A 27974-nucleotide genomic window follows, 5' to 3' on the forward strand; every position below is an offset into this window, starting at 1 on the left:
ATGGAGAAAAGGAGCAACGTGACAGAGTTTGTTCTTCTGGGACTTTCACAAAACCCAAAGATGCAGAAAATTATATTTGCTGTGTTTTTGCTCATCTACATCATCACAATGATAGGAAATTTGCTCATTGTGATAACCATCATTGCCAGCTCACTCTTGGGCTCACCTATGTACTTTTTCCTGGCCTATCACTCCTTTATTGATGCCTGCTATGCCTCTGTCAATACTCCTAAACTGATTGTGGATTCACTCCATGAAACAAAGACCATTCTTTTCAATGGATGCATGGCCCAAGTCTTTGGGGAACACTTCTTCTCAGGTGCAGAGGTCATCCTGCTCACTGTGATGGCCTATGACTGCTATGTGGCCATCTGCAAACCCTTGCACTATGCAACCATCATGAACTGGAGAGTGTGCATGCTACTAGTGGGAGTGTCCTGGATGGGAGACTTTCTCCATGCCACCATCCAGCTCCTCTTCATTTTCCCACTACCCTTCTGTGGCCCTAATGTCATCAATCACTTTATGTGTGACCTGAGCCCTTTGCTCAATCTGGCCTGCACTGATACCCACACTCTGGGGCTCTTTGTCATTGTGAACAGTGGGTTCATCTGTCTGCTAATCTTCCTCCTCCTGCTGGTCTCCTATGTGGTCATCCTGTGCTCCCTGAGGACACAGAGCATGGAGGGCAGGCACAAAGCCCTCTCTACCTGTGTCTCCCACATCACAGTGGTGGTATTATTCTTTTTTCCCTCCATGTTTGTGTACTTGAGACCTGCAGTTACTTTTTACCTATTGATAAGGCAGTTGCTATTTTCTACACAATGATAACTCCCATGTTAAATCCTTTGATCTACACCTTGAGAAATGCCCAGAGGAAAAGTACAATTAAGAAATTATTGGTGGTCCAAGATGGCGGCCTAGAGGGTGACTGCACCCCCAGTCGCTCCAGAACCCAGGAATTAAGAAGGGGAGGCATTGAGAGACTCGGACTAAAATAGAGCCATGGGTGAGTCTGCCCACTGGGTAAAGTTCGGCCCGGGTGGCAGGCCCAGATAGAGGTGGCTTATCGGAGCAGGGCAGGGCAGCTAGAGTCTTCCACAGGCAGCCCTGCACACTCCGGCGGTGGGCCCCGCCCACACAGCCAGCTTCTCCAGGTTCTCAGAGCAGACCCTCTAGTGAGAGCCTTTCTGACCAGAACAAGCTCCAAGTCCCGGAGCCAGTGCAGCATACTCCCAGCGTACTCCGGTATGCAGGCAGCTTCAGGGACCAGGATAGGGCAGCCAGAGACTTCCCCAAGAAGCCTGGACCCCTGCGGTGGGAGGTGCCTTTCAAGGCTAGCTTCTCAGACCAGACTGCCCAGTGAGAGGCTTTCTACATAGAACCAGCCACAAGTCCCCGAACCAACGGAGAGCTTCGATCTGCAAGCAGCCTCTGGGATCAGGGCAGGGCAGCCAGAGACCTCTTCAGGTGGCTCTGCCCACTCCAGCCGCAGGTTCTTTCCACGGGGTGATCCAAGATGGCGGCCTAGAGGGTGACTGCATGCCCATTCGCTCCAGAACCCAGGAGTTAAGAAGGGGAGACATTGAGAGACTCGGAATGAAATAGAGCCACGGGTGAGTCTGCCCACTGGGTAAAGCTCGGCCCGGGTGGCAGGCACAGATAGGGGTGGCTTATCAGAGGAGGGCAGGGCAGCTAGAGTCTTCCCCAGGTAGCCTTCCACACTCCGGCATTGGGCTCCTCCCACACGGCAGGCTGCACGGTGCAGGCCCACAGTGAGAGCCTTTCCACACAGAACCAGCTCCAAACCCTAGAACCAGTAGGGGGCTAGGGGCAGCCTTCTTCGGATGCACTGCATTATCAAATTCCTCCAAGACATCAGGCTACTGAAGGCTGGGAGGTGATACACTGGAAATCTACCGGGACACTATAAGCCAATAGCACAAATCTGCAATATCTCAGGGTCCCACTGACAGCTGACCAATATCAGAAAACAAGGGAAGAAAATGTCCCAAACAATCCTAGATACTACATCAATAAAACCCAATGACAGCACAGCAGAAGAAATGTCAGAAAGGGAGTTCAGAATGTGCATAATTAAAATGATCAGGGAAGCAAATGAGGAGATGAAAGAGCAAATGCAGGCATTGAAGGAGGAGATGAAAGAGCAAATGCAGGCATTAAATGATCACACCAATCAACAGTTAAAAGACCAAATATGGGAAGCAAGAGATCATTTCAATAAAGAGTTAGAGATACTGAAAAAAAAAAAAAAACAAACTGAAATACTTGAAATGAAGGAATCAATAAACCAAGTTAAAACCTCCATAGAAAGCATAACCAATAGAATAGAACACCTGGAAGGCAGAACCTCAGACATTGAAGACAAAATATTTAGTCTTGAAAACAAAGTTGAACAAACAGAGAAGATGGTAAGAAATCATGAACAGAATCTACAAGAATTATGGGATATTATGAAAAGGCCAAATTTAAGAATTATTGGGATTGAGGAAGGATTAGAGAAACAAACCAAAGGAATGAACAATCTATTCAATGAAATAATATCAGAAGATTTCCCAAATCTGAAGAATGAAATGGAAAACCAAGTACAAGAGGCTTATAGAACTCCAAATATTCAAAATTACAACAGACCCACATCAAGGCATATTATTATGAAAATACCTAACATATAAAATAAAGACAGAATTTTAAAGGCCACGAGTGAAAAGAATCAAATTACATTCAGAGGGAAACCAATAAGAATATCAGCAGGTTTTTTAATCCAGACCCTAAAAGCTAGAAGGGCCTGGAACAACATATACCAAGCCCTGAAAGAAAACGGATGCCAACCAAGAATCTTATACCAGGAAAACTTACCTTCAAATTTGATGATGAAATAAGATCCTTCCATGATAAACAAAAGCTAAAGGAATTTACAAAAAGAAAGCCAGCATTACAGAACATTCTCAGCAAAATATTCCATGAGGAAGAGATGAAAAACAATGATGCAAATCAGCAACAGGAGGCACTAGCCTAAAGGAATAGCCAAATAAAGGAGAAACCAAATCATGTCAAAAACAAATATGAGTCAATTGACTGGGAATACAAATCATATCACAATAATAACACTGAATATTAATGGCCTGAACTCATCAATCAAAAGACACAGACGGGCAGATTGGATTAAAAAGAAAAATCCAACAATATGCTGCCTACAAGAGACTCATCTCATAGAAAGAGACACCCATAGACTAAAGGTGAAAGGATGGGGAAAAACATATCATGCACACGGACACAGCAAAAAAGCTGGAGTATCCATCCTCTTTTCAGATAATGTGGACTTCAAACCAAAACTAGTCAGAAGGGATAAAGAAGGACATTACATGCTGCTTAAGGGAAGCATAAATCAGCAAGACATAACAATCATAAATATCTATGCCCCGAACATTGGCTCATCCACGTACGTCAAACAAATCCTTCTGAATTCCAGAAATCAAATAGACCACAACACAATCATACTAGGCGATTTTAACACACCTCTCTCACCACTGGATAGATCGTCCAAACAAAAATTGAATAAAGAAACTATAGATCTCAACAACACAATCAACAATTTAGACTTAACAGACATATATAGAATATACCATCCAACAAAGAATGAATACACTTTCTTCTCAGCAGCACATGGATCCTTCTCTAATATAGACCATATTTTATGCCACAAAGCTACTGTTAGCAAATACAAGAAGATAGAGTTACTACCTTGTAATCTATCAGATCATAATGGATTGAAATTAGAAATAAGTGAGAGAATAAAAAACAGAAACTTCTCCAATACCTGGAGACTAAATAATACACTATTATATGATGAATGGATAACAGAAGACAACAGGAGGGAAATAAAAAAATTCTTAGAAGTAAACGAGAACAAAGACACATCATATCAAAATCTCTGGGACACTATGAAAGCAGTACTTAGAGGAAGATTTATTTCATGGGGCGCATTCAAAAAAAGAAGTAGAAATCAACAAATAAACAACTTAACACTACAGCTCAAAGCACTAGAAAAAGAAGAGCAGACCAATACCAAAAGTAGTAGAAGACAGGAAATAGTTAAAATCAGAGCCGAAATCAACGAAATCAAAGCAAAAGAAACAATTGGAAAAATTAACCAAATAAATAGTTGGTTCTTTGAAAAAATAAATAAAATTGATAAACTCTTAGCCACACTAACAAAGAGAAAGAGGGAGAAAACTCAAATTACTAAAATTTGGAATGAACAAGGAAACATCACAACAGACACGAGTGAAATACAAAACATAATTAGAAGCTATTTCGAAAATCTATACTCCAACAAAACAGAAAACCTCGAAGACATCAACAAAGTCCTAGAGACATATGAATTACCTAAACTGAATGAGGAGGACATACACAACTTAAATAAACCAATTTCAAGCAATGAAATAGAAGAGGTCATCAAAAGCCTACCAACAAAGAAAAGTCCAGGACCAGATGGGTTCTCAGCCGAGTTCTACAAAACCTTTATAGAAGAGCTCATTCCAATACTCCTCAAACTATTCCATGAAATAGAAGAGGAGGGAACCCTCCCAAACTCGTTCTATGAAGCCAATATTACCCTGATACCTAAACCAGACAGAGACACATCGAGGAAAGAAAATTTCAGACCAATATCCTTAGTGAACATCGACACAAAAATTCTCAACAAAATTTTAGCAAATCGCATACAAACATATATTAAAAAGATAGTGCACCACGATCAAGTGGGTTTTATCCCAGGGATGCAAGGTTGGTTCAACATTTGGAAATCAATAAATGTCATTCACCATATCAACAGACTTAAAGTTAAGAATCACATGATTATTTCAGTAGATGCAGAAAAAACATTCAATAAAATACAGCATCCCTTCATGCTCAAAACACTAGAAAAAACTGGGGTAGTGGGAACATTCCTTAACATTATAAAGGCCATCTACACTAAGCCCATGGCCAATATCATTATAAATGGTGAAAAACTGAAAGCGTTCCCCCTAAAAACTGGAACAAGGCAGGGATGCCCTCTTTCACCACTTCTATTCAACATCGTCCTTGAGACTCTAGCCAGAGCAATTAGACAAACCAAAGAAATTAAAGGGATACGAATAGGAAAAGAAGAACTCAAACTATCCCTGTTTGCTGATGACATGATTATATATTTAGAGGAACCTAGAAATTCCACCAGAAAACTTTTAGAACTCATAAGTGAATTCAGTAAAGTAGCAGGTTACAAGATCAATGCTCATAAATCCAATGCATTTTTATACATAAGTGATGAATCTTCAGAAAGAGAAATTAGGAAAACTATCCCATTTACAATAGCATCGAAAAAAATAAAATACTTGGGAATCAATCTCACAAAAGAGGTGAAAGACCTCTACAATGAGAACTACAGAAAACTAAAGAAATAAATTAAAGAAAACCTTAGATGATGGACAGATCTCCTATGTTCCTGGATAGGCAGAATTAATATTGTCAAAATGGCTATACTACCTAAAGTGCTATACAGATTCAATGCAATTCCAATTAAAATCCCAATGATGTACCTTGCAGAAATAGAACAAGCAATTATGAAATTCATCTGGAAGAATAAAAATCCTAGAATAGCTAAAGCAATCCTCAGTAGCAAGAGCGAAGCAGGGGGTATTGCAATACCAGATCTTCAACTCTACTACAAAGCAATAGTAACAAAAACGGCATGGTATTGGTACCAAAATAGACAGGTAGATCAATGGTACAGAATAGAGGACATGGACACAAACCCAAATAAATACAATTTTCTCATACTAGACAAAGGTTCCAAAAATATGCAATGGAGAAAAGATAGCCTCTTCAACAAATTGTGCTGGGAAAACTGGAAAATCATATGCAACAGAATGAAATTAAACCCCTATCTCTCACCCTACACAAAACTCAACTCAAAATGGATCAAGGACCTCGGAATCAGACCAGAGACCCTGCATCTTATAGAAGAAAAAGTAGGTCCAAATCTTCAACTTGTTGGCTTAGGATCAGACTTCCTCAACAGGACTCCCATAGCACAAGAAATAAAAGCAAGAATCAACAACTGGGATAGATTCAAACTTAAAAGCTTTCTCTCAGCAAAGGAAACTATCAACAATGTGAAGAGAGAGCCTACAGAGTGGGAGAATATCTTTGCCAACCATACCTCAGATAGAGCGCTAATTTCCAGAATCTATAAAGAACTCAAAAAACTCTACACAAAGGATACAAATAATCCAATCAACAAATGGGCTAAGGAAATGAACAGACACTTCACAGAAGAAGATGTACAAGTAATCAACAGATATATGAAAAAATGTTCAACATCCCTAGTAATAAGGGAAATGCAAATCAAAACTACCCTAAGATTTTATCTCACCCCAATTAGAATGGCGATTATCAAGAACACAAGCATCAATAGGTGTTGGCGAGGACGTGGTGAAAAAGGAACACTCATACATTGCTGGTGGGGTTGCAAATTAGTGCAGCCACTCTGGAAAGCAGTGTGGAGATTCCTCAGAAAGCTTGGAATGGAAACACCATTTGACCCAGCTATCCCACTCCTTGGCCTATACCCAAAGGACTTAAAATCAGCATACTACAGAGATACAGCCACATCAATGTTCACTTCTGCTCAATTCACCATAGCCAGATTGTGGAACCAACCTAGATGCCCTTCAGTTGATGAATGGATAAAGAAACTGTGGCATATTTATACAATGGAATATTACTCCGCAATGAAGAATGATAAAATTATGGCATTTCCAGGCAAATGGATGAAATTATATAATATCATGCTTAGTGAGATAAGCCAATCTCAAAAAACTAAAGGACGAATGATCTCGCTGATAAGCGGATGAGGACATATAATGGGGGGTGGGAGGGGTTAGCATTAGGCTTAGGGTTAGGTTTAGGGTTAGGGATAAGGAGAGCGGTAAGAATGAAGGAAAGAAAGACTGTATAGCGGGAAAAGAGGGGTGGGAGTGGTGGGGGGGAAGGGAAAAATATCAAACTTCATTGCCCTATGTAAACGTATGATTACACATATGGTATGCCTTGACTCTATGTACAAATAGAGAAACAACATGTATTCCATTTGTATACAATAATAAAAAAATTAAAAAATAAATAAAAACAAAAAAAAAGAAATTATTTACTAGGAAGTTTCTTTCAGTTGGACAAATAAATATGCCTGAAGACCAGCATTGATTAAACTGAAAAAAGTGTCAAGATGCCCTTTGAATGATCTCACCAAGCAGCACTTTAAAGACAAAACTGTTATTCACTCAAAGCTTCTGCTTTGCTCAATCTCATTCATCAATTCATGAGATTTATCAAATTGTTATGTGCATGTATGAACATGGCATATCCTGATTATGCATAATTATAATGCAGCAATATTTTTTAAATTCTGTATTGATGGAATTACAAATGTGTGAATAAAAAGTAAACAACAAACTGAGGACCATGTTTCATGTTGGAAAAATCTACCAAATTAAGACTTGGTTTTTTTATCTTTATCTATGACATTAATTCATAAGCTCTCCTTCTAATAACAACAAAATAAACAAACATTTGTATTGATGAGAAATCTTTATAACACTCAAAGTAAGCAGAACTATTATCCCCATTGTATCTGAGTATGACTAGTTTTCTAGATCATTCTATCATTTCCCATGTACATGACCATGCAATGACAGTAAATAAATACATTGTATAAATGTGCTAAATATTATTTTTTAAAAAGACGACTCTGGATACATTCTGTTTAGAAATTGATTTTCCAAACCTAAAATTCTTATAATTTTTGTAAATATCTTTTGTAATGATTTATATATCACATTTTTTACAGTAATGCATTTTGGATAATATGAAATTACAGACTACAGTTATAAACCTGAGGGACATTTAACCTTGAGTAGTAAACAACATAGTTTGATCATGTTTCTGAATTTCCTTATAGTCTTCAGAAAACTTTTTAAAACTCAGATTATAAAATTATCAATGTTGATAACCCACTAGGTGATGGATCACACAAAAGAAACTTGAATGTTGCACAGGAACTCCAATTTGATAATGCACAGCTCGACTCCATGAAGTACTTGCCTGTTAGCTAGCAGTACTTTCCCTAAAGCCGCACCAAGTATGTTCCCGGATAAGCAGTAAATGATTATAAAGAAACATAAATAAATTTGGTAAAATGAGTACTGAGGACTACAAGTTTTATTTTCCTACCCTCAATCTGATTCAGACTCAGGGTAGAATTTAAGTTTGACTGCCAAAAGAAAGCATTTTTTTTTTTTTTATCCTATAGGACCTGAGCAATGAGAAAGAGCTTGAGACTGACATTCTCATCATAGGAGAAAAATATTAGACCTTGATATTCTCTCAGCAAGATTTCACTATCCTATGCATGTGAGTTACTTATGACTTTTTAATTTAATTTTGAGGTATCATTTCAGTAGTGAAACAAATTTGTCAAAGTATATCGCTTTCTCTACACAAAAGCAATTTCAGGATTTTTTTTTATTCAGTAATTCCTTCGCTCATTAAAAAAACACACTGACTTGAGGGATTGCCCTGAGATGAATGAAAACACAGCAGTTTCTTCCTTCCCAGGGATTAAGATCCATGGAGAGACTCCCAGAAGGGAGTGGGAAAGTACAGCTGAGAGTTAAACATACATGCTAAGATGGACAGAGGGCTATTGAAGCATGTTCATGATTGACAAACACACACCTCACCTGGAGAGGGGTGTAGATGGAAAAGGATTCCTACAAGGAAAGATACAAAAATGGCACATTTTTCCTGGGTAAGGAAAGTGAAGAGGCAAGAGATTGGATCAAAGCATCCCTATAACAGGTAATACTTAACAAAGGCTGGGAGGCAAAAAATATAATTATGCAGGAAACCTAAATAATTCAACATAGTTGGGGATATTAGTTTAAATATTCATTCAGCAATTGTTTAGTGAAACTGCACACTAAGCTGGTATAAAGGTAAATTGTAGAGATCCAAGATGGCAAACTAGAGGGAGGCAGCATTCCTGGCCCCTTTTTAACTCAAGTTTCAAGTCTGAGACTGGAAAGTCAGAAATGGGCCAGATCTCAAAATCTTGTTACAGTTTAATGGTAAGGATCATGGAGAAAATTGAAAGTATTTTTAAGATGGCTAGTGATGATATTAGATTTTATAATTAGGTTAATGAAGCAATTGGATTTACAGTGAAAACTCAACCTACAGTTTGATAACTGAGTGCAGGGAATGAGATCAGCAGCAGAAGAGCAAAAGCCTATTGTCATGATCTGGTTGTGAAAGCCACAGATTGAACTCTGAGGTTGTGAAAGCCACAGATTGAACTCTGATCCTGCTGGTGAAGAGGCAGAGTGCAGTGGACACTGGAATCATGCCCCAATCCCCTCCAAAAGGCCAGTGTGCACCATACCCAGTGACCATGACTCTGGGCTGTGAACAGTTCACAGTCCTACAATTCTCTGAACAATTACACTAAAGAAAACGGGAGCTTTGGTTCATGGATCTTTTCTACCGGCTTAGACTCCTCAAGTGAAGAGTAAAAGACTATCACAAAAGTGTAAGAATGTTGGGTCCCCTTGCCACCAGGCAGAAAAAGTTTGGAATAGAGTGAATAGTCCAGAGCAGTCAAGGCCCCAAATTTACTTTGATACAACATACTTCTTAACTTGTCAGTTTCCCTCAGTCCCCCCTGCTTGTCTGTTACCTTCATAGAAATCCCCACATCAGTTTCTGTGTCTGTGCAACACAAAATGACAGGGAGACAGACAAGTCACAGGTGAGATTCAGGTTCTGCCTCCCATGACAAGATGGATGAGGAAATTGAGAAGAGGGAAGTGAGAGATCTGTGAGTCTTTGCAAGTGAATAAAGCTTCTCTGTATCCTGTAGAAATGCCTTCCTGCTACCAGTAGGTGGTCTTTCCACCTCTGTATAAGGATTATTCAACATTGCCTGAGGATTCTCTCATGGCCTCCCTTGAGGCAGTTGCCCTGAAAGACAGTGGTGACTCTTCTTGGGACTAACCCCACCTCCTTCATTGCTTCTAGACCCATATCTAGATTCAAGTCTAAAGTTAAAGAACTACTAAGTGTGACCCTGACTAGGTGCACTACACTCCAGAAAACTACAAGATTTTTTTAATGTATGTAGAAGAGGAATCCAGGAAAATATGTGTAAATGAATATCAAGTGTGGGATAATGGTGGAACAAAGTTGAATCAGGCCAAATTTATAGATGCAAGTTCACAAAGCAAATGTTCTTAGAGTCATGTGTCATAGAGTTAGGAAAGGCTCTGTATGGTTAGTTAGCTACAACAAGAACCAGCATGTAGTCCTCATGACTGAGTTAAAAATGCTAAGCATTTAAGGATTTAGGATTAGATAGGGAAAGCTTAGAGAAACTGAAATGTACTGTGATTTGTCATTTAAGACTCACCCAACATGGATAAGTCCAATATATAACTTTTATCACAATTATGAATAATAGGTTTGTGAGAAGAGTCCTGACATCCTTGAAGATTTTGGTGATTGCTCTTCCCTGCTTGTGGAACCCCACAGTGGGAACTGTGGTCCCTGAAGTGGAGAAACCTAGATGCAATGTTAATAATTGGGTCCACAGATGGTAGGAACCAAGTGGCAGCACTCTACCTCCAAGGTCTGGGTGGTGTGGCCACCACTGTGAACAACAGAGTTAAAGAAGAAATCTGAATAATTCTACCAGAAAAAATCTATGACCTTCGATGGTTGATTTTAGGCTTCCTAAAAGTGAAATATTACAGAAATCCTAAAGATTACTTACTTGCTAGATTTCAGTAGAAAAGTTTTCAGTGAATCAAAGCAAAACTGAATTTAGAAAACAGAAAGTCATGTTCCATGAATCAACTTCCTGACTTAAGTCACTCTGCAGATTCTGAACCCCTAAAATGAAAGAAAAGTTGGTTGTGCTTGAGGTAGGAACAGGAACGCTGTCTAAAATTTATGTGAACCTTTCTCCAACCCTTATTCAAGGTACCTTAAAGTCCTTTTCAGGGTAACAGTTCATTAGACAAAGAGAAATAATTAGGTACCTCTGTGACTACTAGACCCCAAATATTAATTGGCACTAATTAAAGAACACCTCAACATTAGTATGGTCCTCAAGAGGAAGGTCTCATGAAGATTAGGAGGTGAATGAAATTTTAATACAGCTTTTTCTCTCTGTGTGCTGTGTCCCAGACTCATTTGGTGGTTATTTATGCTTTTGTGAAATAAAATTAAGAAGCATCTCCACACTGGCATCCTGACCTATAGAGATGAAAAGCTTATGGTGGGAAAGTTGAAGCTGCTACAACTGTCTCTATCTAGAAAAATAGGGGGGAAAAAAGCAAAATTGTATTTTTCATGCAAAATTGTTGCATGAAAAATATAAATTGCATTCCTGGAGGCATTTCAGAGCTTACTGCCACTATGAAGACCTTGAAGGATATACCAGGGCTGATTTTTACCACATTCACCTGAACTATTTGTCCTGTATAGAATAGAGATGGTTTTAGCAAACTTAGTGGAATTCAATAAGGTTAATCAGAAGGAGACTCCAAGTGTGACTGCTGAACCAGATATGATTTCCTTGCTTGAAAAAATTAACATATATCTCTGGTGTCTGGTATGCAGCTACTGATCTGGCAAAGGCTTCTCCATACCTTTTGATAAAAGACCATCAGAAGGACTGTGGTTTCATCTAAAAATACCAGCAATGAATATTTTTTTCTCCTAACCCAGGAGAAAGTGATCCAGCCCTGTGACATGGTCTGCTATGATGTCATAATGATCTTCTGTGGTGTCATAATGAGCTGCTAGAGTGTCAAAATGACCTCTCTTTATGTCATAATGCCCTGCTATGGTGTCATAAGGACATGTTTTGATGTCATAATTACTTGCTATGGTGCACAAATGACCTGTTGTGACGTCATAATGACCAGTCATGGTGTTATAATGACTTTCTATTTAGTCATAATCTGCCATGATGTCATAATGACCTGCTGTGGTATCACAATGACCTACTGTGGTCATAATGACTAGCCATGGTGTAATAATGACCAGTTATGAGGTCATAATGACCTGATGTAATGTCATAATGATCTGCCAAGATGTCATAATGACCTGCCATGATGTCATAATCACCTGCTGGGTTGTTATAATGATTTGTTGTCCTGTTTTAATGACCCATTATAATGTCATGATGACCTGCTATGGTTGAGAATTCTGAGGCAGGAAGATGAGTCACCTGGGTTGAACTGTCTTCTACAGTATTTTGTTTTCTATATCATGGAATCACTAAGGTTACATTAGATAGTGGAACTATAGCCAAGTTATTTCCCAAATGTTGGTTTTATTTTTTTAGAAGGATGAAAACTTTGGATCTAAAATAAAAAATGCATTAGAGCTAAATATGTTCTTTGGATTTGTTCTCCTTTCATTAGTCATTCAACACATGCCATCCATTTAGCTAATATGCCCCAAGTTTTTGCTAGGCACTAAGAGAGACACACGCATGAGAATCTCAGGGCTCATACTCTGCTCTGAGTATAGATGGCACTACTTTACATGCAAACCAGTAATTTCAGTGACATGTGACTGGTGCTTCAAGTGTTGTGTAAACTGAGAAGTTTTGGTTTTCCTTAAGTCTAAGTTTTGTTATTTATACAGATGGAATAATATCTGTGTTACAATATTTGGGGGTGGGATTAAAAAGTAATAAGCAGTGTTTAAAAGGACCTATGCACTATCCAGCACACAATAAATTTTCAATCCTTTTTTTTTTTTTTTTAAAGGCTGATGATAACAGCAGAGGGTTGAGACAGCAAGGAAAGAGAAATGTCTGATTTTACCTGGATCTGCTAAAACCTCTGCAGAACTAGGTCTTGAAGGATGAGTTCATAGGTGGTGAAGAGAATTAGAGGGTGGATAATCATGTGAAATTCAATGTTCTAAGTGAGAATTTTGTTTGCAGTCTAATTACTTAAGCTGTCTTGAGAGAACCCTTAAGAAAGTTAGGATGAGATCAGTTTACGAATGACTTCATGTATCATGCCAATGGAGACATCTTTAGATAATAATGAAGAGACACACAGATCTTTAGTGAGAGGAGTAAGGCACTTGAAAATTACATATATCTAAGGGCTGGGGAGATAGCTCAGTTGGTAAAGTGCTTGCCTCATAAGCACAAGGCCCTGGGTTCAATCCCCAGCAGCACAAAAAAAAAAAAAAAAAAAGAAAGAAAATTATATATATCTAAACAAGCAGCACAAGATGGTAAGGACAGAGGATATTTGGTGACCTTGTACCTAAGTAGAATGATGAAAAATTATTGTGCATTATATCTACAGCTCTTGGAGAAATGCAAAGACAACACAGCAAGAAAAACAATTCTTTTGCTTTTGGAAACAGTTGGCATATGTGTGCTACATTGAACTAGTCCAGGAGATGGAATTTACCACTCATCAGTGGTAGTATTTTATGGGAACTGGCAACACTAATACATGTGAGAATAGTTAATCTATTGGAGTATGTGAGATGGAGGGAAATGTAATTCATGAGCACATGTCTGAGTCTATTTGGCAAGAAATGGTATTGTCAACCTTCGGTTTATCAGCATGTAAAGTGCTAAGATCACAGTGTATTCAGAAAAGAGTTTTCTAAAGACCTCAGAAAATGTTTTTGTACTTTCGTTGTTCTCTGGTGGATTTTGTTTATTTGGTTCATTGGTTTTTAAAATCTACAATGTTTTGTTTCACCTTGAAATTTCTTTCTTTGAAAATAAAATATAGAACTTAGTCTAATATTTACCTAGTAGTCTAGTAAAATAGTGCTCCTTTAATTTTTTTTAGCAGTTAACCAGTGGAAGAGACTGATTTTGACCATTTAAGTATTGGAATATATAACTTAGTTTGCCTTAGATAATAAAGAAACCTGTCTATGCTTGCTTTTCTTGTAAATGCTGCGGTATAGGTTACACTGCATTACTGTGTTATAGTGTAGCTTGGTTGTCGCCGCCCGCGGCAATAATTGCCCTGGTGTTTATTGGAGGGGGACTGGAAACTGAGCTACTTCTATTATCTTTCTCTTTAGTTGACTACTTTCTTGCTTATTCACTTGTTCCCTAGCTTATAGAGGAAGAAAAGACTTTGAGAGGAGAGAGAGAGGGAAAGGCTTTGCATAAGACAGAAAGAGAGACTTTGCTTAAGAGAGAGAGACTTTGCTTAGGGAAAGAGAAACTACACTTTCAAAGATCTATATCTTCTTAATTCTGCTGCTTCTTCTTAAAGGTGCATCCTGCATCCTACATCCTTCACTTCTGCTATCTAGAGGTGTGGCTTTACTTCTCCGTTCTGCAATCTGCAACCTGCCACTGCCTGCTTGTTCTCTCTGCTATTTGCTGCTCTTTACCTTCTGCCTTCTGCCCGCTTATATTTCCTCCTGGAGGTGGAGGGTGGGGCCACACTAGTTGAGATCAGGCAAGGAGCCAGCTGACCTATCACGGCAAAGGTTAAAGTGAGCAGGCACGAGCAGGAGCACTCGGGAACACCTGTGCACTCGTTGTGTGCATGGACTTAATTGAATACGACCAATGATAAATCATCGGAGTATGCTTATGTTAATTAACCTCCTCACTGCTCATGTGATCAAAGCAACCTCCAGCTGGCCGCCAGGCGCCATCCCGGCACAGCCCACATGGCACAACCCCCAACACTTGGTGCTCTGCTGTGGCAAGCATTAGTGTGCAGTCCTACATTGGGAGTTTGTCCTCATTTTGACTGTATCTGATCACATTAATACTCATGAAGCCAAGAGAATGAACAGAAATTGATTTGATCTTTCACTAAATGTTTCACAATCTACTGGATCATAATCATTACCATTTGCCTTGCAGCTCTTAAAATAAGACTCAGTCTTTTCACTCTCTGTCCCAGAATAGCCAGCAGATTTAAAAAATCTGATAGATAGTGGCATATCTCAGAAGTCATGCACTCAAAATTGTTATTACAAGTTAGGTGGGGAGACAGTATCCACACATACCCTCTCTCCATTTTCTCTCTTCATCTTCATATTTAGAAATGTCATACATCTTCCCTGCTTCATCTTGGACACCACTCTTACTGTGGTCTCATGTCTATGTCCCCTCCTTCCCTTTCATTCCTACTATTTCTCAAGTTTTTGGATTCTATGTCCAGGTTTCACCACCCCCCTTTTCTTAATTTGAGATCAATATTAAGTATATCATTCTGAATGTTGAGGGTTTCTCACCCCAGTTTTGAAAAACAGCAAATGGAAAATTACCATACCATGAAACATGTCTTTGTACGTATGGTTAAGATGTGTTTTCCTCCATTGCCTGATGCATAATTGTATAATTTCACCTATCATGCATGTTCTATTCTATTAAAGAAGAAAATAGATGTTAAAACAGTTTCTGAATCTTTGGAGCACCAATTTTATTATAAGATTTAGGAGTGAAAGAAATTTATTAAGAATCATCACTGCTATCCCAAAATATGGGAGAAAGGACAGAGAAGAGCAGTCAAGGGGAAGTGTCCCTGGAAGAACAATCTCTGATGTCTCTCCCAGGTGGTGGTGGAGGGGTTCACTCATGCCCAGGTGGCTCCAGATGTACTTGTGACTGGAATCCATATGCAGAAGCCCAATGAACTTTGCTCTCCTCCCTCCTGTACCTGTTTAAATCCATGTCTGGCTGATTCTCATTCAAAAATGTTAGGATCCTTGGAGCTTGGGAATCTCCTGTCTGGTTTTGTCTTTAATTCAACTGTCCACTTTAATAGGAGTCGCTTTGTTTCTGAATCCAGGTCTTCTGGGCCAATGCATGCCAAGGCGACATGCAACCATATATTCTTAGAATACGGGTGACAATCTTCCTAGTCATCCCCTTCCAGCCCTTGCTGTTTTTATTTGTACAGGCTGCTGCAGTTTCATGATTGGGTTTCCCAGTGAAGAGGGAATTTTCTTCTGATGATGTGCCCTGAGAAGACTTGTTTTCTGCTTCCCACTCCCTGTGATCACCCAGGGCCTGGGTGGAGGGACTGTGTAGGGACATGTTGGATGCTATTTTAGAAGTGGAGTTGCTGACCTTCAGGGTGCAGCAAGAAATGGAAAGCTGGCTAGCTTTTCTGTTGCCCCTCTGCCCTGACTACTGGTTCCTCTCAGCCAACTGATGCCCAGAAAGCAAGAAGGGGAAGGTGCAGCGGGCAGATTCAATGGCACTGCTGTATTGGAGGAGACAGAGAGTGGTAGAATCTGCCTTGGGCAGGCAAGGCCCAACCTCTGGATGTGCACACCTAATTGGAAACATGCTGATTGCCCCCTGGGTTGCCTGGTGCTGAAGCATCAGCAATGTAAACATTGCATGTTTAGATTTTCTGTTTACCACAGATGCCCAGATATGGTATGGGCTGTAAGCCAAGTCAAACCTAATTGTCATTATTGTGGGGCTGGGTGGTTGAAGAGTAGCTCATGAACTAAATATGTGGGATTATGTTACGGCAACCTTAAGCACCTAAAACAAGCTTTTCACATTGTTTGTAGATTGAGAGAGGAGATGATTATCAGGATCAAGATACTTTCCAATTCACAGATATTTAAGCAGAGATGTGAAAGTCAAGTAGAAGTTCACCCAAATTACCCATGAGAGAAAGAATTCCAGGCAGAGAAAGCACATAAAAACATTGTCCATATTGTCATATTATTGTCTGTAAAACCCCTAAATTCTAATTCTACTAGAGGAAGGCAAAAGACACAACGCTCACCCAGTTTTTTCTACTCTAGACAAATATCTTGTCTCTACAATGTAATTGACATGGTCCATGCCTCTTTATATAACATGGGTTGTTGGAGGAGAACTTGATGTCTCACACCTGTTTCTATCATGCTGGTCAAGCTGAACATCAATTCCTCATCTGTATCATTATAATAGCTTTCTGATTGGCCTATCTAATATCACCAAGGCTTACCAAAACCTAAATGGCATTCTGTCATTCTTGAGCACAAAACCTCCCAATGGCTCTTCATTGCATTCAGAGCAACAGTCTGAAGTTTTTGAATATTTGAAAGACACAGAAAGAACTGATGACTCCTGAGTTTTTGATGCCATCTCCTGTGACTTAGACCTAGATTCATTTGATTTTCTTGCAATTCCTGCACATGCTGGTTATGAATCCATGGTAAGGACATTGCAATGAGCACCTTTCTCTATACCTGAAACACTTTCCACCCACATGTCTGTCTGGCCTGCTCCCTTCTTGCCTTCATATTTCTTCTCAAAGGTCAATTTATAGACCTTTTGTGACTAAGTCATAACACCTCCTTCAGTACTGCTTTTCTACATAACAGTACTAAGATTTCCCTCATAGTACTTATTATCTCCTTGATTTTGTATTTTTATTTGTATCTTGTGTATTTTCCCTCCACTAAATGTATGCTTCTTAAGATTAGGGCCATTATCTCTACTGATCAGCATTGTGTGATAAGGGCTTAGAGTGAATGGATGAATATAATTTCACAAATCTTTTTGTAACTGAGAATTTCATGAAAGAAATGGAAATACTTTTATGGGAATTTCTGGATTCATGCTGTATTTAAAAACTCTATAAATTTAACATGTAATACTATAGAAAAAAATTACAATTCTCACTAACAGATTAAAAAATCTTACGTTCTTTTTAACGCACATGTACACACACACACACACACATATACACAGAATGAACAAACTAAAAAAAGGGGATGGAATATAAAAATGTGGTTTTAATATCAAGTTTACATTTTGAAGCCTGTTCAGGGATGCTCTTGTTGCCAAGGATCATTTGTATTGGTAACTATTTTTCACACCTTCACTTTCTTGCCCTAATTCTTACTTCTTACAGTTACACAGGAAATAATATAGTTCATGAGTCCCAAGTGTTACCCAGTGATTTCTAGACAAGATTTTGCCAGTGTACTCTGCCAATGCTGGTTGGAGCAGAGACCCTGTGTCTGTTGGTCCCTCCCCCAATGAGCATTTCTGTGCCTCTCCTGTCTTTGCTGGAATCATAGTAGACTGATGAGATTCTATGTTCTCTGACCACTGTGAATAGAAGAGAAAGATTTTTGAAATGATTTCAATCTTTTCATTGACACAAAATGATTGTGCATATTTGTGGGGTATAATGTGGTATTTTGATTTGTGCACACCTTGTGTAATGATCACATCATGGTAGTGTGCATATACATTTCATTAAACTTTCACCATTTCTTTATGGTGAGTAAATTCAAAATTCTCTTTTAGCTATTTCTAGAAATAAAATGAATTCTTGTCAACCCTGTTCACCCTATTGTGCAATGAAACATCATAATCCATTCCTCCTGTATGACTGTAATATTCTTCTTATTGACCAGCCCCCCACACTTCCTCCCAACTGCTCTCCCAGCCTCCAGTAATTTTATGTTCCTAACTTTTCTGAGATCAGCTTTGTCTAACCTCAGCAAAGGAGTGAAATAGTTTGGCATTTGTCTTTCTGTGCCTGAGTTCTTTCATATAATATAATGTGTTCCATGTCTCTCCATGCTGATGCATATAACAGGGCTCCATCTTGCTTTTGGCACAGTAGTAGTCCTTGATGTAACCATACCACATTTCTTCATGCATTCCTCAGTTGATGGACACCTAAGTTAATTCCATATCTGGGTTATTGTGAATAGTTTAGCAGTAAAGATGGAAGAGCAGCTGTCTCTTTGACACATGGATTGAATTTCCTTTTGATTTATTCCCAGTGGTGGAATTGTTGGATCACACAGTAGTTCTAATTTTAATTTTATGAGGATCCTCCATAATTTTTCCATAATGACTGTATTAATTCACATTTCTACTAACAGTGTGTACAGACTGAGAGGCATTTGGTTTTTTCACAGCCGGATATCCTTCCAGCTAAAAGTCTGACTTAGGAACAGCTCCTCGGAAAAATAAAAATGGACATAATGAAAAGTTCTTTACATTACCTTTAGGAAATAGTCAACCAAGGCATCTTGCTTAATTCCTTCATTGCCAGTGTGCTGGACTACATAGGAGGATAATAGAAATGCAAGCTTAGCCTGTTTGGGGATCACAGCTGGTGAGATGATACTAAGTAGAACTGGCTGCTGATAAAGAGCGTAGACGAACAAATGTGGGGAGAGGGTGGTGTGTCAGACACTGTGCATCTGCTTTTGTACTTACCTTATCACTTAACCACCCTCCAATCTGAAGAAGAGCAAGAAACATAAATCTCCAATAAGGGGAGTGGCTTGCTGAAGGTCACATAGCTAGTGGTTAAACCCAGGTTCATTTGACTGCATGGACCCTGCTCTTTCACCTCCACCTGTGCATATACATTAGAAATAGATCTTGAGGGTTTTGAGCCTAAAGATTTCAAAATAACATTAGCAGAAGAATGAAGGCAGCCCTTGTTGTAGGTGAGACATAGCTAAACCTCAAGGAAGGGAGATAACCAGGCAGTGGTGAGGGTCTGGAGCCTGGCGGGGGTGTGCAACATCTGAGCAGCATCAGACAGGTTCACTTAAGAGGACCCTGGGTGTTGGCAGCCAAGGAAATGTTGAATATAGGCTTTTGAATCCTACAAGAAGCAGAGATCATTGGTATCCTTTGTTTTCAGCCTGATAATTAATAATTCTAATGCTACACAGCATGTTGGAGACCCAGAGACAAAAGGAAAAATAGTGCATTTCCCACACAATGTAAATATAGTGTGAAACCCTGTGAGTTAGGGTTTCATCTGGATACCCTCATCAGTTTGTTTCCCCAGAGTGATTTCCCCATGTACGCATAAGTGTATGATTAATGATAATGATGGTGTCAATAATAATGAACACCTTTCTTTTGAGCACCTGAAACTAAAACTTTGACCTGTAGTGACATGAAACCTGAAAGCAGCTACAGAAAGAGGATGCTGCTTTTATTTCCAATTGTTGAGAGCAGGGTGGTATCTGTGCTGCTAACTGTCTCAAGGACAAACAGGACTGCTGGGACCCTGTGCTTACCAAGGTTGTTAAGAGATATTTGTCCGAGGAATGTGCAGTTGCCTGGAGACCTTATCCATCAAGGACGGGAGCGGGGCTTAGCCCCGACTCATCTCCTGCATAGTTCACCCCTTCTCTCCTCCCTTCTTCCACTAGGACCGCTCAGTTCTGGCAGGACCCAATGAAAATCAAATAGATTGGCCGGACCCAACCAGAGGAGGACTAATGTTTAGCTGTTCAAATGTTAACCAATTAAAAGAACACTGTAAAACTGCTTGCCTTTCATTATAAAAACCCTGCTAACGAGGGCTGGGGGCCTCTCTTAGTGTCACCTGTTAAGGACACAGAGGACCAGGCTCGAGCTTGCTAATAAATGACTCTTTGCTGCTTGCATTGATCGTGGTCTCTGGTGGTCTTTGCGGGGTCTCGAGCCTTTGGGCACAACATATGGGGGCTCATCAGGGATGCCCCAAGTCCACCCAGACACCTGATCATAGAGTCATAAGTGACACCTTCGGCCGGTGAGTAAGGCATTGCCATGTGTTTTCTGGTCTGGATTGCCTGCAGGTTCTGGTTCTGGGCTGGCATAGTCCTGGTGGACGCACTATAGGACCCCAGCAGGGTCTCGGGAGACATCCCCTTGACCCGTCGGGCGACCTTGTCGCATCTGGTGACTCTGTCACATCTGGAAAGCTTTTGTGCTGCATTCGGGCAACCTTTGTGCTGAAACCTGCATTGGAATGTAAACTGCAGCAGTCTCAGTGGGAAAGGGGGGTAATCTGAAGATAAGAAGAAAAAAAAAAAAAAAGGTGTCCATTTTAAACTCCTGGGCTGCTACACAGAACTAACTCATTCTCTAGGATTCTTGTTTTATTTTGTTTTTCTCTAATGCTGTATTTTTGAGCTCATAATTTTGATCCTGCATAACTAGGTTAATGTTTTTTTTTTCTTTGTGATCAGTTCTATTTTTATTCAACTAGAGTTTTTGAACATCTGTTACATTGCAATGGAGATTCACCTATAAAGTTACAAGGCCTTTGATTTTGTATTATTTGTATGTCGTGCTAATGTCATGTTTTGTCTGTATCAAAACTGAGCGCTCCTAAAATTAAAATTTAAAAATGGATCCAAATACTTTTATTCACGTGATTTAAAAAAAATTATTTTTTTTATTTTTTATTTTTTTATTTTATTCACATGATTTAATTAAAAATTAAAATTGGGTAACTAATAAAAGTAAAATGTCTTTAAATTTTTCTTTAAAAACTGAATTTAGTAAGATTAAAGTGTCAAGGTAATTGCAAAATGGTCACTCCTTGTATATTAAATGTATTCATATTTTCCAGGTATACAAGTTTTTAAAGCAGGAAATTTGTCAAGCTGCTATTCTCCAGAATAAACTTGTCTGTACTGGTAATATTAAACTTAAAGAGTACATTTTATTGGGGATTTATTTCTATCATTTAATGTTCTATTATGGGACATATTATCAGTAAGGTATATGTAAAATTGGTTACTTATTTCACTGAGATAAAAATTTAAATGTAAATGTATATCTAAGAGTTAGTGACAGCCTGATTTGTTTAAAGGTTCATATTGTAGAAGGTGAAAACATTTTGCTACACAAAAGAAGGGTTGAAAGCTCTCTCAGCCTTTCTTTGATTGACTCCTGTTCTGGATATAACGTTAGACTGTGTTAACTAATGTTCATATGGACTCAGAAATCAATATATGTAAACTTCTTAAAATGACATTTAAGAAAGAGTATAATGCACAATAGCAAAAATGGGACAACAATGACTGAGATTGGGGTCCCTGACTTCATGACTGTAGCATGCCTGGTGCCTGGGAGTGTTCCTGTGTAGGAGCACAAGATGCCTAACTGCTCTGGCAGTAGCCTCCCTGGGGAGGCTCTGTAAGAGTCCTATCAGCTCTTACATTGATCTCAGGCACACAGCTCTTGGGAAGAAAGAAATTGTTTTGCTAGATAACCAGTGTTTCATCAGTTCCCTTCTCTAGTTCCTGCCCACCTTACAGTAACTTTGGACAGTGGACTTCTTTGAGAGCTACACGGAGTTCCTAACATTGCACTTTGCAGTTGTGGGAAAAAGTTATGTAGATGTTCTAGTCTCTGTTACTCTCCTGAAAACAAAGAATAATGCTTACATAGTCTTTAACCTAATAATAAGACATGTATAAATGTTGCTAACATAACTCTTTAGATCTGCATTTCCATCAGAGAACAGAGCTCTATCTGATCTCAGCTTAATCTTAAAAATCTGTGTTTATAAACCTTTATTTTCTAATACTCCTTTGACCCTCACTGAACTTGAAAATTTGGTCATGCTGGTCATGGCAAAAGGGGCAAAAATTAATTTTAGGATTAGAACATTTTACTTAAGACTTGTGAAGACCCCTGCCTTACCTGAGATAAGGCTCTGCCTCACCCTGCTACATGTTAGAATGACTCCAAAGTAAGCCAGGCTTTAACTCATTTAAAGTTGTGCTCAAAAGTTTGATGTTTGTTGTAAAGATTACTGTGATATCAAACAGGGTATATAATGTAGAACTCAGCCAAAATTCAAGATAACTATTATACAAGCTAAATATGTTTTTACTCTTGCTAATTTCATTTTGTAAAATGGTTGCCTGTTACTGTTTTGCAGAAGTAGCTGCTTCCAGAACATACAACCTAGGTAACTTGTGATAATAGGCCATCACCTTCAAAACAGATAGTATGTGGTAGTACTTTAATAAAAGGGTAAATGACTGTAAAGTTATGGACATTAAAGTTAAATCCCACAGCTCCCCACCCTATTCTCCTGGAGGAAGATCCAGACCCCCTTCTTTGTTAACCCCCCTCCTTATATGCAAACTCCTGTTCCTCCTCAGGACCTAGGACCGGAGGCTGCAGAACAGAGAGAAGCAGCTGCAGCCGGAAATGAGGAAAAAAGAACTGGCTCAGGAGGGCTGGCAAGACGAACGCGGAGCCAAGACCAGCGGGCAGCCAGCCGCTCCCAACCAGAAGCTCCAGATTCCACAATCGCTGTGCCGCTCCAAGAAACTGGGCCGCCAGACAATGCTGGCAATCCCCGGCTTCAATATTGGCCCTTCTCTACAAGCGATTTATATAATTGGAAAAATCAAAATGCTAAGTTTTCCGACAACCCTAAAGACTTGATTTCCCTTTGAGATAGTGTCATGTTCACTCATCAACCTACTTGGGATGACTGTCAGCAGCTACTCCGGATTGTGTTCACAACCGAGGAGCGTGAAAGAATCCAGATGGAAGCCAGAAAGTTGGTCCCAGGAAACGATGGACAACCTACTGTAAACCCTGACTTAATTAATGCTTCTTTACCCTTGTCCAAGCCTCCGCAAGATGAATGGGACTACAATACGGCTGAAGGTAGGGAGAGACTCCGGGTTTATCGCCAGACTCTAATGGGGGGTCTCTGGGCAGCAGCTCGTAAACCCACTAATTTGGCCAAGGTGTATTCAGTCATGCAAGAAAAACAGGAATCACCCTCAGCTTATTTAGAAAGATTAATGGAGGCATTTAGACAGTATACTCCTATGAATCCAGAGTCCCCAGAGAATCAGGCAGCAGTAGTAATGAGCTTTGTTAACCAGGCAGCACCGCACATAAGGTGTAAGTTACAAAAAATAGAGGATTTAGAAGGAAAAAGTATTCAAAACTTAATGAGAATAGCCCAGCGGGTATTCAATAACAGAGATGCACCAGAAGAAAAGCAGCTTAGGGCTACTAGGGAAATAACCAAAGCATTAGCAGTAGCAGTGCAGGGAGAGCAGAAAAAGAAGGAAACAGACTCCCGAGTAATCGACCACCACTTGGGAGCTCCAGAGTGCATGATCTGGGTCGGAATCAGTGCGCTTCTTCCTTACAGACAATGGTATATGGTGCTGGATTTAAAAGATGCCTTTTTCAGCTTGCCTCTAGCTCCAAAGAGCCAAGAGCTATTTGCCTTTGAATGGACAGACATTGATGAGAGTATCAATGGACAACTTACCCGGACGAGATTGCCGCAGGGATTCAAAATTCTCCCACCTTGTTTGACGAAGCTCTACATGAGGACTTGGGCACCCTCAACCCTCAACCCTGCTACACTGCTTCCTGACCCTGACCTGGACACACCCATACATGACTGCTCGGAAATCCTAGCCCAGGTTCATGGGCTTAAAGAAGACCTGCAAGATCATCCGCTGCTTGATGCAGATGCAGTATGGTTCACAGATGGGAGCAGCTTTCTACATCAAGGTCAAAGGTATGCAGGTACAGCAGTAGTGACTGAGACAAAGGTAATTTGGGCTGAGCCTCTACCAATAGGCACCTCTGCCCAGAAGGCAGAACTGATAGCCATGACTAAGGCTCTAACGATGGGAAAAGACAAAAAATTGACTGTATACATGGACAGTCGTTATGCCTTTGCAACTGCCCATATTCATGGGGCTATTTACAGGGAAAGGGGAATGCTAACTGCAGAGGGGAAATCTATTAAAAACAAGGAAGAAATTGTGTCCCTGATAGACGCCCTCTGGTTACCCAAGAAATTGGCTATCGTACATTGCCCTGGGCATCAAAAACCATCTGATCCAGTATCCAGGGGCAACTGCTTAGCAGACAAGGTGGCACGTGAAGTAGCCCTCCAGAGAGACTTGATCACGGTTGCTCAACTCCCAGACTCTGGCTCACGAACCCTCCCAAAAGACCCAACCTACACGGAAGAGGACTTATCATGGATTCGCCAGCAACCACTAGCCCAATGCTTAGATGGATGGTGGAAAGACTCTGAAAACCGGATAATACTTCCAGAACTGATGGGGCAGAAAGTGTTGCGCAGGCTCCACCAGACTACCCACATGTGGACAAGAAAATTACAGGACTTGATACTGCAAGCAGGAATTAGAATTAAAGGTGTGCAAAATAAGATAGAACAGATTGTCAAAAGTTGCAGAGTTTGTAAGTTAACAAATGCAGGATATAGCAAGTGGGAATCAGGAAATAGATTAAGGGGGGATAGGCCAGGGGCATATTGGGAAGTTGATTTCACTGAAGTAAAACCTGGAAGGTACGGGTATAAATATCTATTAGTTTTTGTAGATACTTTTTCAGGATGGCTTGAAGCATTCCCCACCAAGCGGGAAACGGTGCAAATAGTGGCTAAAAAGATTTTAGAGGACCTCCTGCCAAGGTGTGGATTTCCTGTGATGATAGGGTCTGACAACGGGCCAGCGTTTATTTCATAGGTAAGTCAGGGGCTGGCTTCAGTACTTGGGGCAAATTGGAAACTGCATTGTGCTTATCGACCCCAAAGCTCAGGACAGGTAGAGAGAATGAACAGAACTTTAAAAGAGACCTTAACCAAATTAATCCTGGAGACTGGCGGTAACTGGGTGGCTCTCCTTCCCTATGCCCTATATCGGGTGCGTAATTCTCCCTATAAGATGGGACTCACCCCTTATGAAATCATGTTTGGGACCCCGCCTCCAATACTCCCTGATCTGACTGAGCGGCTTTTAAAAGAAGAAAATGTAGATGATTTTGAACTTTTATCTTCCCTCCAGGCCCTGCAGAGGGCCCACAGAGAAGTCTGGCCTAAGCTCAAAAGTCTGTACGAGTCAGGCCCGCCTCCTGTTCCTCACAAATTCCACCCGGGTGATTGGGTCCTAGTGAAGCGACATCGACAGAGTAACTTGGAACCATGGTGGAAGGGCCCCTACATGGTCATTTTGACTATACCCACTGCTCTCAAAGTCGACGGCATCACCTCCTGGATTCATCACACCCAAGCCAAGTTGACTGAACCCCTTTCCGACATCGTGCTTCCTGCCCTAGACGACTCTGCCTGGAGAGTGGACAGGTCTAAGAACAACCCGCTAAAGATCAAGCCTTGCCGCCATAGACTGTGACTATGTTCTTGCTTTTGCTTTGTTCTTTCATTCTGGCCATAACCATAGCTGTAGCTCCAGTTTTTGGAGCCACCAACTTCAGCCAATATCAGCCCATTAAGCAGCAAGAATTAGAACAATAGAGACCCAAGATTGGCTCTCTAAATGTTCTTGGAAAGGGGGGAATGTTGAGAGCAGGGTGGAATCTGTGCTGCTAACTGTCTCAAGGACAAACAGGACTGCTGGGACCCTGTGCTTACCAAGGTTGTTAAGAGATATTTGTCCGAGGAATGTGCAGTTGCCTGGAGACCTTATCCGTCAAGGACGGGAGCGGGGCTTAGCCCCGACTCATCTCCTGCATAGTTCACCCCTTCCCTCCTCCCTTCTTCCACTAGGACGGTTCAGTTCTGGCAGGACCCAATGAAAATCAAATAGATTGGCCGGACCCAACCAGAGGAGGACTAATGTTTAGCTGTTCAAATGTTAACCAATTAAAAGAACACTATAAAACTGCTTGCCTTTCATTATAAAAACCCTGCTAACGAGGGCTGGGGGCCTCTCTTAGTGTCACCGGTTAAGGACACAGAGGACCAGGCTCGAGCTTGCTAATAAATGACTCTTTGCTGCTTGCATTGATCATGGTCTCTGGTGGTCTTTGTGGGGTCTCGAGCCTTTGGGCACAACACAATGTTGTCATGAGGACCATAAAGTTACAGAGGTTTAAGATCACCTCCACATGACCCAGGATGCCTGTGTCCAGGAGCCTTTTCATCTGAAAGTCTAGATGTTGTTGTGTGCTAGGTATTTGAAAGGGGGAAATTAGGATGTGACCTTGTTCTCAGGAGGGTATGATGGTAAGATGATTTCTTCCTTCCTTTCCTCCCTTCATCATTCTCTTCTAATTTTTTTTCTGGTCTTTTCTCCCTGCTTCCCCAGTTCTTTAAAACCTCAACTCAATTTTTTTTCCATTGAGTGAAGTAGTCATGTCTTCTCAGGTACCATATGGCATGTGCTAAATCCTGGGCACAGCCAGAGTCCCAAAGTCTGGAGTTCTTTGTCTCAGCCTTGTAATTAACTTTCTCTTCTAAAAATCATCCTAATTCTTTTTTCTCAGCTTCCCATATAGAACTGAAACTACCATTACAAATTACTATTGAAGATCATTGTGAAGCACTTTTTAAACTTCAGCACAAAATCTATGGTGTTTTTAGAGATTTCAAAATGGAATTGGGAGATGGAAAAGCCTTCTGCGTTAGACAACTTTCCTTTGCTGTTACAGAAACACTTGAGATAGACAACTTGAGATGAGGAAAGCTTATTTTGACTTGTGATTTCAGAGATTTGTGTCCAATGTAAACTGAACCCATTGCCTTGGACCTGAAGTGAGGCAGAATATCATGGTGGAAGGGAATGGTGGAGGAAAGCTGTCAGCTCATGGCAACTGGAAAGCAGAGACAGAGAGGAGGAGGAGGGGAGGGGAGAAAAGGGATGGAGGGAGGGTAAAAGTGAAGGAGGATAAGGAGAAGCAGAGGAAGATCCCTGAAGAAGATAAACCCTTAGAGTGCACACCCCCAGTGACCTGTTTCCTCCAACTAGGTCCCAATTCCCTGTAGTCCATTCAGTCAAAGCTTTTGATGAACATTTCAAATTTGAATGATTACACCTTATCAAGAGTTCCATTTCCCCCAAATTATTCAGCTACTATTACTGAGTCTTAGGTTCATATTTCATTCCAAGTGTTAATATCAAATTCCATGCAGTTAGACACAATTACAGAATGCTTCTACTTGAGTTTTCTGGAATTTATTTCTTTAAGACTCTAAACTGTGACCACCAGTGGTGACACAAGTTGTAGCCCCAAGTGACAGTGCAATTGGAAAATTTCTACCCTTCTCACCAGAGCTTGGACATCAACTGCTTTTCACAGATAACAA

General features: G+C 40.3%; 1 pseudogene; it reads left to right on the forward strand.

Moving 5' to 3' along the window:
- LOC124959250 (olfactory receptor 4C46-like) lies at positions 1-27348 on the forward strand (annotated as a pseudogene).
- The last annotated feature ends 626 nt before the right edge of the window (positions 27349-27974 follow it).

Source organism: Sciurus carolinensis, chromosome 11, assembly GCF_902686445.1.
Source record: "Sciurus carolinensis chromosome 11, mSciCar1.2, whole genome shotgun sequence".
Taxonomy (NCBI): domain Eukaryota; kingdom Metazoa; phylum Chordata; class Mammalia; order Rodentia; family Sciuridae; genus Sciurus; species Sciurus carolinensis.